We start from the raw sequence: 10,866 nt of genomic DNA on the forward strand, positions 1-10,866 counted from the left end.
TTTCGCCAGTTGGCCCCAAAGCACACGATGCACCTGAAAAGTCATCCTTCCCCTGAAAAATGCAGCCGACGGAAAACCATCAGACTCCCTGTTCCTTCTTGGAATATCCGCCTCACCTCTACCTCCTAAAAAGAACAAAGGGCTTTCGCCAAAGTCTTTTCGTGCTGGTTTTATCGCTGCTCGCTTTAAAAATGACTTTAAAAAGAATAAAATCAAAAGGCTTCTTCTAAGGCGAGGCAACAAAGAAGACAGCTTATGTGCAAAGACTTCAAAGCCCCTGGAGATGCCCGAGGCCACAGGCGCCGGTCCCCGGAAACCTGGGTGAGGCCGCAGGGGCCACAGCTGCCAGCAACACGAAAGGCCCCGCTGCCCTTTTAGGTCCAGTGGCCCCCAGTGGGCAGAGCCAGGCAAACCGCAAGGCCTTTCTGAGGGAAAAGAAGAGCAGCCAGCCCAGAAAAAGGAGCTGCTGGCGTTGGATCGATCTCCTGGCCGGAGGCCAAGGACTCTCCACTCCCTCCGAGCACCACCGGCCTCCCTAAGACGCCTCCCTAGGAGCCCTGGCCCAGGTACTTATATGGTAACACGGCTGGAAACGCAGGAGGGGGAGCCCACCACATTCCCGGGTGACCCCTCCAAGAGAAGGGGAAAGATTCTCTTTGCTTCTGTTACCGGAGATGCTCACTGTTAATTCTGGAACTTTCTGTGAGCAGAGACTCTCGACGATCCCATCTTTACTGTGAACTGAGGATGAGCAGCACACTTTCGAGCTGGACACCGGCCGGCCACCCCCTCACCCCCATCCTGCACATCAGCCTCCTCGTCCCCTCGGCATGCAGCGTGTCCCCATCAAGAGAGAAATTCTACCGTGAAAAGCACTTCTCTCAGAGCCTAGAAAGTCATGTTCTGCTTTCGTTTTCAGCCAGTCCTAAAGGAAGTCACCAATGCAGAAGTCTCGACTTCGAGCAGGGCCCTCTTTGTGACAATCTCGGGAAGAGCAGTTGTACATGGGCAGTGCAGAGTGGGCCCATTAGACACATGGGAAATAAACACCCACACACAGAGATAACCTCCTGGCCTGTTCACAAATGTCTGCTAAATAACTCTTCTTAATGCAGGCATATTATTTACACAGCTATTTCTCAGAAAAGATGTCGGTACTGCCATGTGCTCCCGCGTCTCCTGTTCAAGGCCAGAATAAGAAGCGCCCACCCAGGACTCAGAGCTGGCAGTCCAGAGACTTGACATTGGTGGGTGGACATCATTTAGCCTCTATTCCTCATTTTATATGCAGAAAAGCAAACAACAAAACTCTGAGTGATTTCCTGGAGATCGCACAGCTGATTAGTGGCCAAAGATAGACCACAGGGCTCCAGAAACTGAGGCCAGTGCTTGGGGGCTGGGGAGGGTGTTTATTTTATTAAAAAGTTAAAGTCAGCCCCAGCCTGAGAAGACAGCCCTCTCCCCACACCCTGACTGCCCCTTCGCCTCCCGGCTCCCCCCCGCCACCCAACAAAAAATACTAGCAAATCAAGTCAGGTTAATATCCTCAGAAAAGGATAAAAGTCTTGCTAAATGTGGGGAAGGCACTCCAGGACAGGATTTCTCAACCTCAGGGCCACTGATGTTTGGGGACAGGTCACTGTTTGTTGTGGGGACAGGTGTGTGTACTGTAGGAGGTTTAGCAGCATTCCTGGCCTCCACCCACTAGACGCCAGTAGAGCCCTCTCCCCCTCAGCTGTGACAAGAGAAGTGTCTCTAAACATTGCCAAATGTCCCCTCCCCCGGACGTCGAAATCACCCCCTGGTTGAGAACCACTGTTCTAGAACGTAGTTTTTGTTTTGCTGTCTTAGACCTCTGCTAGCATTTCTTATTCTACAGCTTGGTGGTAATGACTCAAAGTAGGTATTTTTACACCTGTTCTATAGAACAGGAAACAGACACACAGATGTCACATGTTTTGCCTGTGCTCAAGAAGCAGGCAACACTGGTTCGTCCTCAGGAGCCCTCATCCTGCAGGCCTGGCAGGATGATACAGTAACAGCCTAAGAGCAACTCTGTTTCACCAGCTAATTCTTACCTCCACGGGTTTTATTAACACTCAACAATTTCCCAAGCCTACCGCCCCCCAAAGACCAACATCTCAAAAGCTATCAACAGGAACCGGCTCAAACATTTCTACACAGGCCCCCGCTCTGCTCTCCACAGCGAAGGGGGCTTTTCAAAGCAATACGCCCATTCGAGAAATATCGAATCAGGAGAGAGCGGTACAAAAAATGAGATTCATCTGAGAAGCAGTCTATAGCCTTCGAAGGCAGATAAAACACGCAGATAAATAACTTCATTCGACAAATATTTTGTGAGCACTTACGACGTGTCGGGTACTCTTGTGGGTCAAAAATCAGAAAGGCCCACGAGGAAAAGAAAGTGCCGTGGAGTTTTGAAGAACAGATTTTCAGGTGTCGGGAAAGGCTTGCCAGGAGAGGAAGCATTTGGGCTGGGAATGGAAGGATTTGGCAAGGTGGATATAGACGGGGCGAGGAAGGACTCAGCGGGCAGAAAGGACACGCACCAAGGCGTAGAGGCAGAACGTGGCCACACGCGCATGCCAGGGCACATAAACGAATGTCCCTAAGTCTACATGTATCAGCTTTTTCCGCTTGGAAGCGTAGAAGTGTGCACGGGGATGTGCTTGTAAACTTTTTTTTGCAAAGCAAGTCACTTCCCAGATAAAGCTCCTCCTGAAATGCAAATAAACACCAATAAACACCGAGAAACTTGAGAGACTAGTGATATTTCTTCCTGTGTTCATCATTTTCTGATGAGGAACATTATACAAAGCAGTGCAGAAGTTCTGCTGATTCGCTGGGTCATAACACATAAGTTCCCCAAAGTGTCTGACAACGGCGGGTTCAAATGCAGCTTTGTTTATGTCTGTGACTCCGCAACCCTAAGTAGATTTCATAGGTAGCTTTTGGTCTCTTTCCACCTCTATTTGAACAGCCAATAACAACACCCCCAAATGTAAGCATAGCAGAGAGAACCCTGCCAGACTCATAGCCTCTCACCTCAGGCTGCTGATTCAACCTACCTTTTCACTTAACTGGAAATGAGAGGGCGGCTAGGGGAGGTTCGGAGGTCAGTTTCAGCAGGTGAGAGCCGGCCACAGAGAGACGAAGTAACCATAAAAATAAAACAAGTACTGAAAAGGCACAAGGCTGAGCATCCTCCAGCACAAGTCTTCTCACACTTTCACAGGTGCAAGAATCCCCTGGGCTCTTGCTAAAATGCAGGTTCTGATTCAGTGGGTCTGGGGTGCAGCCTGGGAGTCTGCACTGCTAACACACTCCCAGCTGAAGCCAATGAGGCCGGTCCGGTGACCACAGATGGGGTGGCAAGGATGTAAGAGAATGTTTCTCAAACTTCGGACTGCAACCCACAGTAAGAAATACACTGAACTTAATCACCCAATGTTGAAAGCGGCAGAGTGTGTGGAGAGGAGTGTGTGGCGGAGGTAGTAGGTGAGGTGTGAGAGAGAGAGAGAGAGAGAGAAATGACTGAAGGAATGAATGAATAAGAAACATCGTTGCAAAGTACACAGTTCTTTTTAAGCATCCATTCTATATACGTTGATATTTTTTATTCTAGTCCATGCATTAAAAAAACCACTGACCAAGGCACACTAAACTGATGTCATGACCTCTTAATGGGTTGCCACCAAGTTTAAAAAGCCTGTCAGCAGCCTTCCTGCTGAAATGGGGAGCACTCTGTCTTAGCTCCAGTATACTAAGGCAAAAACTGAGACCAAATTAAAAAGTTAAGAATATGCTCAGAATTCCTTTTAAAACGGCAAAGATGTGTCAATTGCACTTTGGAAGAGCTTTCATTAAAAATGGTTGGTTTTTAAGTTTTCTTCCTGTTCTCTGACCCGTAGGAGGAGAATGACAATAATACCTGCTTGGCCCTCAGCAGAGGTCTCTAAATGCCATTTCTCACTCAAAAGAACTAAGGTTCCTTAGAGAAAAAGGCTGACTCCAGGTCTGGGACAAGAAATACAGATGAGCCTGGAACATCCTGTCATACTGAAGCAAGAAAGGGACCCAAGACTACTAGGGCTGTGCCTTTGAATCCACCTGAATAGCCTTTCTCTCTCACTGAGCAAAGATGAACAATTTGAACATCAGTAAGGATAATGACAAAGTGAAACATACAAAATATGTTTAAATCTATGAGTTCATAATGATATTAACAAAAAAACACATACCCACTGGTCATCGTGGGTGTCTCAGCAGTGGCACTGGTGGTGTTGTGAATAACGTTGTGTGGCGGGGGGCTGAGCAACGAGCTGTAGACTGTTTAGCAGCACCCTTGGCCTGTAACCCTTGGGTGCCATCATCGCCCTCTCTCCAGATATTGCCCAATATTCCCCAGGTAAGAACCATTTCCAGAGATCATGTTAGAGAATCAACTCCTTATTTTTGAAAACTAGTAAAATATAGAGAGATTCGAGTACTGGGCCTATCTTTCTTATATGAACTACATCCCAGGGAACCAAAAACTAAGTGGAGAAAATTTCTTTTTATAAACGAGTCCAGCTAATAAGTAAAGAAGGAAAAACAGAATTAGGAGTTTTGCAACTACAAATGAGGTGATGGATTGAGGGCCTGAGCATCGACGGCTACTAGTATCACAAGAAGACACATCCAGGGGTAACATACAGCATACACTCCCCTGAATAAAGTTCACCAAACGGACTGGGCCAAAAAGGGATAAAGAAAGAACCAGACTGATCAAGCCTCAGACCTCTAAATCTACATACCCAGTTATGGTACATCCAGGGGACATACACAGAGGAACGTGTTCAACTATGCCACATGGATGCAGTCAGCCAAATTCAAACTGTGGACAAACAAGTCATCCAGTATCTTCAATACCAAAGAAAGATGTACGGAAAAAAACAGGTGTAATAGGAAACATATACATTAAGACACACCAACCATTTGTAGTATATCAACCTTACTCGAATCCTAAGCCAAACTGTTAAATGTGCATGTTTACATAGTATATAATATTTATATATGTATGTAAGGGAGTGAGAACTATGAAAAATTTGTTTTTTCTTGATATGGATAATAGGATTGTGATTATGTTTTTTAAAAAAGAATCCTAATACTAGAGATAGGCACTAAAACACAGATGAACTAGCATGTCTGGGATTTGCTTCAAAGTAACCCAGGACGAGAGGAGAGTGTCTGAGGGTACAGATGAGCCATGAACCAGAACCACTAACCGTGGAGGGTGAGGATGAGCAGGGAGGGAGGGGCTCATTACACCAACATTTCTACCCTGGTCAACAAGTCCCAAATTTTCTATAGTAAAGTTTTCCATGAAAGTGCAAACAAACAGAAGAGAGTGTCTGGCCCTGGGCCCTCACAGGGTTAGGTCACTTTGAAGAAGAAATGAGAAATGGTGTATTTAAATGAATAATTACTAGGCTTTACTCCTGTCCTAAGATAACCAACAACTGAATAGTGCTTTATCTTCCATTTAGTTATCCTGAAAAAAAAAAAAACAGTATAAAATGAATAGGAAAAACTGGCCTCTGTGATGGTACTTTATGGAGCCTGAATAATACTTTTTTTTACCGTAGTAATTCCATAAATGTCATCACTCAAATGAAATCCCATCAAAAGTACAGCCACCTTCAGGAAAATGAAGACACAGATGTCTGTTTAGCAAGAAAAGGTATTCAAGACAGAGTGCAAAGGCAAGGTCCCGAGCAGGAGGTGCTGTGCGAGGCCTTTTAGGAAATATACACATAATTTTCACGGTGGGGGGCGTTTAAACCCTAATCTTGGAAGGTGGGATTGGGGGTGATTGGTTTTATTTTGTTGCTTATCTTTATTTGCTGATGTTTTACTGTGGCTGACTATGCACATCTTATGCAGTAAGTAACGACTATAACACAGGCTTGTTATAAGTTCGTACACACAGAAGGGTCCACTTCAGCTATCGGAATCATTTATCTTGAACTTCGTACTCCCCAAGGGTAATGCGAGCTGGAGGCCTTCTCGTGTAGCTCCTTGAAATAAGACTGGACAGACTGCAAGGCCCAGGTTTGCGATGAAGATTAACCCAGAGGAATACCAGTAAGTTCTTGGAATTTGCTGTTCAGCCAACCACAGGTTTGCATATTCATCAGAGGATTCCTGTCTAACTGAAGGGAATGACAGTCCCAGGTAGCTCATGTGTTTAACCACAGAGTCTGGAAACTGGGCTCCACCTCCCAATCTGGTAGGGGATCCTGACGTCCCCGCCAGTCTCTTCAGAAAGGATGACACAGGTCACTGATGGTGAGAACCACACTGAGCATCCTGCAAGCTTAGCAATCCTCGGGGAAATACGTCATTGCTTACCTGCAAACACCTGTACGATCCGACCTCGACCCCCTCTCCCACCTGAATGCCTAGCACCCTCCCTCAGCTGCGGCCACCCTGGCCTGCTGCTCCCACCCCAGCGGCTCTCCCTGCTCCCACCTCGGGGCCTTTGCGCTTGCCGCCCTGGCCCCCTGGGACACTCTCCCCTCCCCAGAGGCCGCATGGTCAACCCGCTCACTCCCCTCAGGTCTCTGCTCAAAGGCAGCAGGTTAATGAGCCTCCCAGTCCCCCCCCCCCACCTGGGTGCTCCTTTAGCCCCCGCTAGCCCTGTTTTTTCTTGTCATTGTTTTTCTCTTTTCAGTGGCAAAATAAACAGACATAAAATTTACCACTTTAACCATTTTCAAGTGTACAATTCAGTGGCATCAAGTACATTCACAGTGTTGTACAACCTTCACCACCATCCGTTTCCAGAACTTTTTCATCTTTCCAAAATGAAACCTTGTACCCCTTAAACTCCCATCCCCCCCCCAACACACACACACACGCCGACAACACTATTCTACCGTGTCTATGGGTTTGATAGCTCTAGGGACCTCACGTAAGTGGAATCACACTCTGCTTGTCCTTTTGTCTTTTCTGGCTTCTTCCACTTGGCATGATGTTGTCAAGCTTCATCCATGTTGTAGCATGTATCTATTTCCTTACTTTTTAAGGCCGAATACCATCCCATTGTCCGGAGGGACCACATTTTGTTTATCCGTCACCTGTCGGTGGACACTGGGGTTGTTTACACCTTTTGACTACTGGAATAATGCTGCTGGGAGCATGAGCGCAAATATCCGTTCCAGCCCTCGCTTTCGATACTTACGGACATACACCCAGAGGCGGAACTGCACCTGGTCATTTCACACGTGATTTTTTGAGGCGCCGCCATACTGTCTTCCACAGCCACTGCACCATTTTACGTTCCCACCAACGGCGCACGAGGGCTCCGACCTCTCCACATCCTCACCCACACTTATCTTCCGTTCCCCCTCCCGCCGCGTTATTTCTCTCCATCGCACTGACCACCTGTCCTACCGTATACTTGCTTATTTACACTGGCTGCCTCCCCCCAACCCCCAGCAAGGAGTTACGCCTCTTGGGCACAAGGCTTTCGTCACTGTGCCCCTGGGAGCTAGACTACACCCTGGCACAAAGAAGATGCTCAGGGAAGGAATAATAAAGACTTGAACCGTAAAACTTTCAAGAGGTTACCAGAATGTCTTGAATAGATTTATCACAACGAATGCCTTAACTACGTCCAGTTTAGGGAAGAACCCAGACACAGTTAGTTCAATGAGATGCGGCTCGATACATGTTTTCAGCGTCTTTTCGGCTCATCCTCATTAGCAATAACCTCAGAACAGACACTATGACGACTGGTAGAAGTCATAAAAATTATGTCAGTCACGTCACCGACTTCAACATAATTAATTTCACCGAAAGAGCCATGCGAAAACTTAAAAGGGCAAAAGCGTACTACAAACTTGCATGCGTTTCCAGTGAACACAGAGCCTGCGGAGGCAACGTGTTTTATTTTATAAGATCAAACAACAGCGAACGAGATGGGACGCTGGCCTTGTGCAGACGCCTCGATTAGATGGGTCCTAGAAACCCAACTCCAGGCCCACTTCTGTTTTTGCTGTTTTTTTCTGTTGTTCATATTTGGTGTTTGTTGTTTCACTTTGGTTTGTTTTTTAAGAGCTGCTTTTACAATCAGACAGAGTTTCCATGAGATCATTTATAAGTGAGCAAAAAGGCCATGTGATGTTTTTTCTCTGGAAGTCAGAGAAATACCGTTGGATTAGAAGTTTCCCCTATCACACACACACTTTAATACCCTGGTCTTCCTTATTCCTCGGATGAAAACTTTTGAGGAAAAAGGCAACAGATGGGTCTCGTTGAGTTCATCTACTTCTCTAAGCAACCATTCCATCTCTTGTTCCTACAGAAGACGCCAATGCCCTCCAGAGGACACCGCTTTGTTGATCTGGATAACACGCGACCCCATTCGCCTCCGTGGGGCTCGAAGTGGAGGCCAGGTGTAGCTGATGCAGTTAGAGCGCGCCAAACTTCCCCCGCCTGATAAGAAGCGACTCTTGATAGGATCTTCTGTTCTGATTTCGATTATTCAAAGAGCAGGTTGTACTTTACACACACACACACACACGAAATGAAAAAGAGCTCTGCGCAACAGGCCACAAAGCAAACTGAAAGGTACATGAAAAGATTTCAACAAATCAGACGCAGTGTGACCTAAACTTTCAAATTATTCAGATGGCGGCTGCCTGATTCCTTTAACCTGCCCAGATGCCTTGATGCAGACGACCAGGATGGATTTCAGGTGTGAGACGAACCTGAGACTGGCCTCAGACAACATTTCTTACGTTTTTTTTTTTTTACCTCAGACTTTCGGCACACAACTTTCCAAAACAAACTCAGAATCACACCTAACGCCTCCTCAAATATCCACACTCTGCCATCCCCACACCCGCAGCTGCACAGTTTCCTGCCCACATCAAGGTAAGTGTTGGTCATTCCTCATCGCTGGGACATAAGTAAGAGTTATTTCATCAACAGCAATAAGCTGATCATTTTTCCTAGCTTCTCCCTCACCACCACCCCCAACTCAGGTGCATTTCGGGGCAGAAAGAAGCCCCACGGCCTGTAGTTACACCTGGCTTCCATTCTGTGCCAGGTTGTGGGCAAGTGATTTCACTCTGCACCTCGGCCTCTACCCCTGTACCTGACTCCCAGGGTATCTGTGACATATGGCTCTGGACCAGGTTTACAAGTACTTAATGTGTAAGTTTTATTTTGAGCAACCAGTTAGAGAAGAGCCTGTGGATCAGTTTCTCCTGGCCTACAGCTTACTCAGAAAAGGGGGAAGGAGCCCAATCCGTGGCCTTTTGAGTGCCCACATAGCGATGCGAGTCACTAGAACGCCAACAAGGAACTAGACCTCACACATCCAAATGCTTCCCAACCCACCCACACTCCTGAGGATCTTATCAGCAGGAAACAAAAGCACTAGACCACTATAATGAAGTGTCTGGCTTTTCTTCTCTAATTAGAAAAGCCTAAAGATTGTAGCCCAGGGAACAGCTAAATATTTAGGATGTTGTAGAAGTTACTAAGACCCGGCTCCCCCGTTACCCTGTTGTTTCCCCTGTTCTTGACCATTTCGGAAGAAAAAACTTGATGCCAAAGAGGCAGCAATGGGAATGTACGTGTACTCATCGAAGCCTCCCTTTCTTGAAGCGCAGTCTGACCATTTTGGGGGAAAAAAAAAAGGGAGCTGTTTGTGTTTACAGACACATGCTGCCCTTGGCTCACACCCCACGACAGGCACCTAAGCAACAGGGACCCATCACATTGCTTGACATTCAGATGGCTTCAGGCCAACGGCTGGATGCTACCATCTTATGCTTTGAGAACTAACTTCCCTTTTTAAAGTTCTAATTCTCTCAATTCGCCAGCAACCACTTTCATTTCTTGCAGCCCATCCCACTCTGATTAAACACACGTTCACAGGAAGAAAAAAGAAAGTGACTATTTTTGAACGAGGAAAGCGGTTGATTTCTGCTTACATATCTTGGCAGATGAAATGCACTGCATCCTTCACAATTTAAGTCATCAGCGTGCTTCCTGGCAAGTTCAATTCTCAGTCGGCCAGTGGGCACCCCTTTCATTGCTTAATTTAATGGCTTTCCCCCCTCCTCTCCTAAACCTTCGAGCTGTTTCCGGCCCGAGCCTCAGCCAAAAAAAAAAGCTGAGCAGGACTGGCCCCTGCTCACGGAAGGCAGTAAGATCTGGGGACTCAGCCATGGGGCTTCCTACTCCCCATCTCCATGGCCCGTCAGAAAAGACTTAAAACAGGCTTAAGGAAAAAACTCATGGCTGAGGGCAGCGCGCAGGCTCCCACACTCACCTGACCCTCGCCAGGCTCTCTGGCGCCAGAGTCCGCCCAGCCAGTGGTGCGAATCCTGCTCCTCTGTCGTCGGCTCCTAAGGATTCAGAAAGGAGACTGCGTGTGAGACCAACTATGCTCCAGATTTCACGGTTCCACCTTCTTTAACCTCCTTCCTGGTGAGCACCCCCGCCCCCCAACTCCAGTTGACAGGCAGGTCGGTGGGATCACGTGGGCGGACCACAGGTAACTTCGCGTACTTACTTCCACCAAGTAACCGACAAGTGAGGCTGGGCACACGCCAGTCTGGAACGCGCCCGGGGCTGGAGCTAAGGGAAGTGCCTGGCGGATCCCAAAGCACTTGCTTCCCGCAGCGGAGGACGAGCGTCGCAAGCCCGCATCCTCCCCGGGCGCCAGCTCCGTCCACCCTCGGGGCGCCCCGGTGTCCTTCGGGTTTTGAGAGCCCTCCCCGCCGGGGCCCGGCACATGCATTATCCTCCCAACCGTGCGACTCGAGGGAGGGCTACATTTTAAGA

General features: G+C 47.6%; 1 protein-coding gene across 9 annotated transcripts in view; it reads right to left on the minus strand.

The window, feature by feature from the left end:
* Positions 1 to 10,866, minus strand: part of ITPR1 (inositol 1,4,5-trisphosphate receptor type 1) — a 292,239-nt gene that overhangs the window by 280,764 nt on the left and 609 nt on the right. For all 9 annotated transcript variants that reach the window (XM_039837946.1, XM_039837937.1, XM_039837945.1 and 6 more), the window contains exon 2: positions 10,352 to 10,427. The gene's annotated coding sequence lies outside the window, so the exon portion shown is untranslated. The remainder of the gene's footprint in view (positions 1 to 10,351; positions 10,428 to 10,866) is intronic.

The sequence above is a fragment of the Pteropus medius genome, unplaced genomic scaffold (genome assembly GCF_902729225.1).
Source record: "Pteropus medius unplaced genomic scaffold, Ma_sr-lr_union100, whole genome shotgun sequence".
In the NCBI taxonomy this organism is placed as follows: Eukaryota; Metazoa; Chordata; class Mammalia; order Chiroptera; family Pteropodidae; genus Pteropus; species Pteropus medius.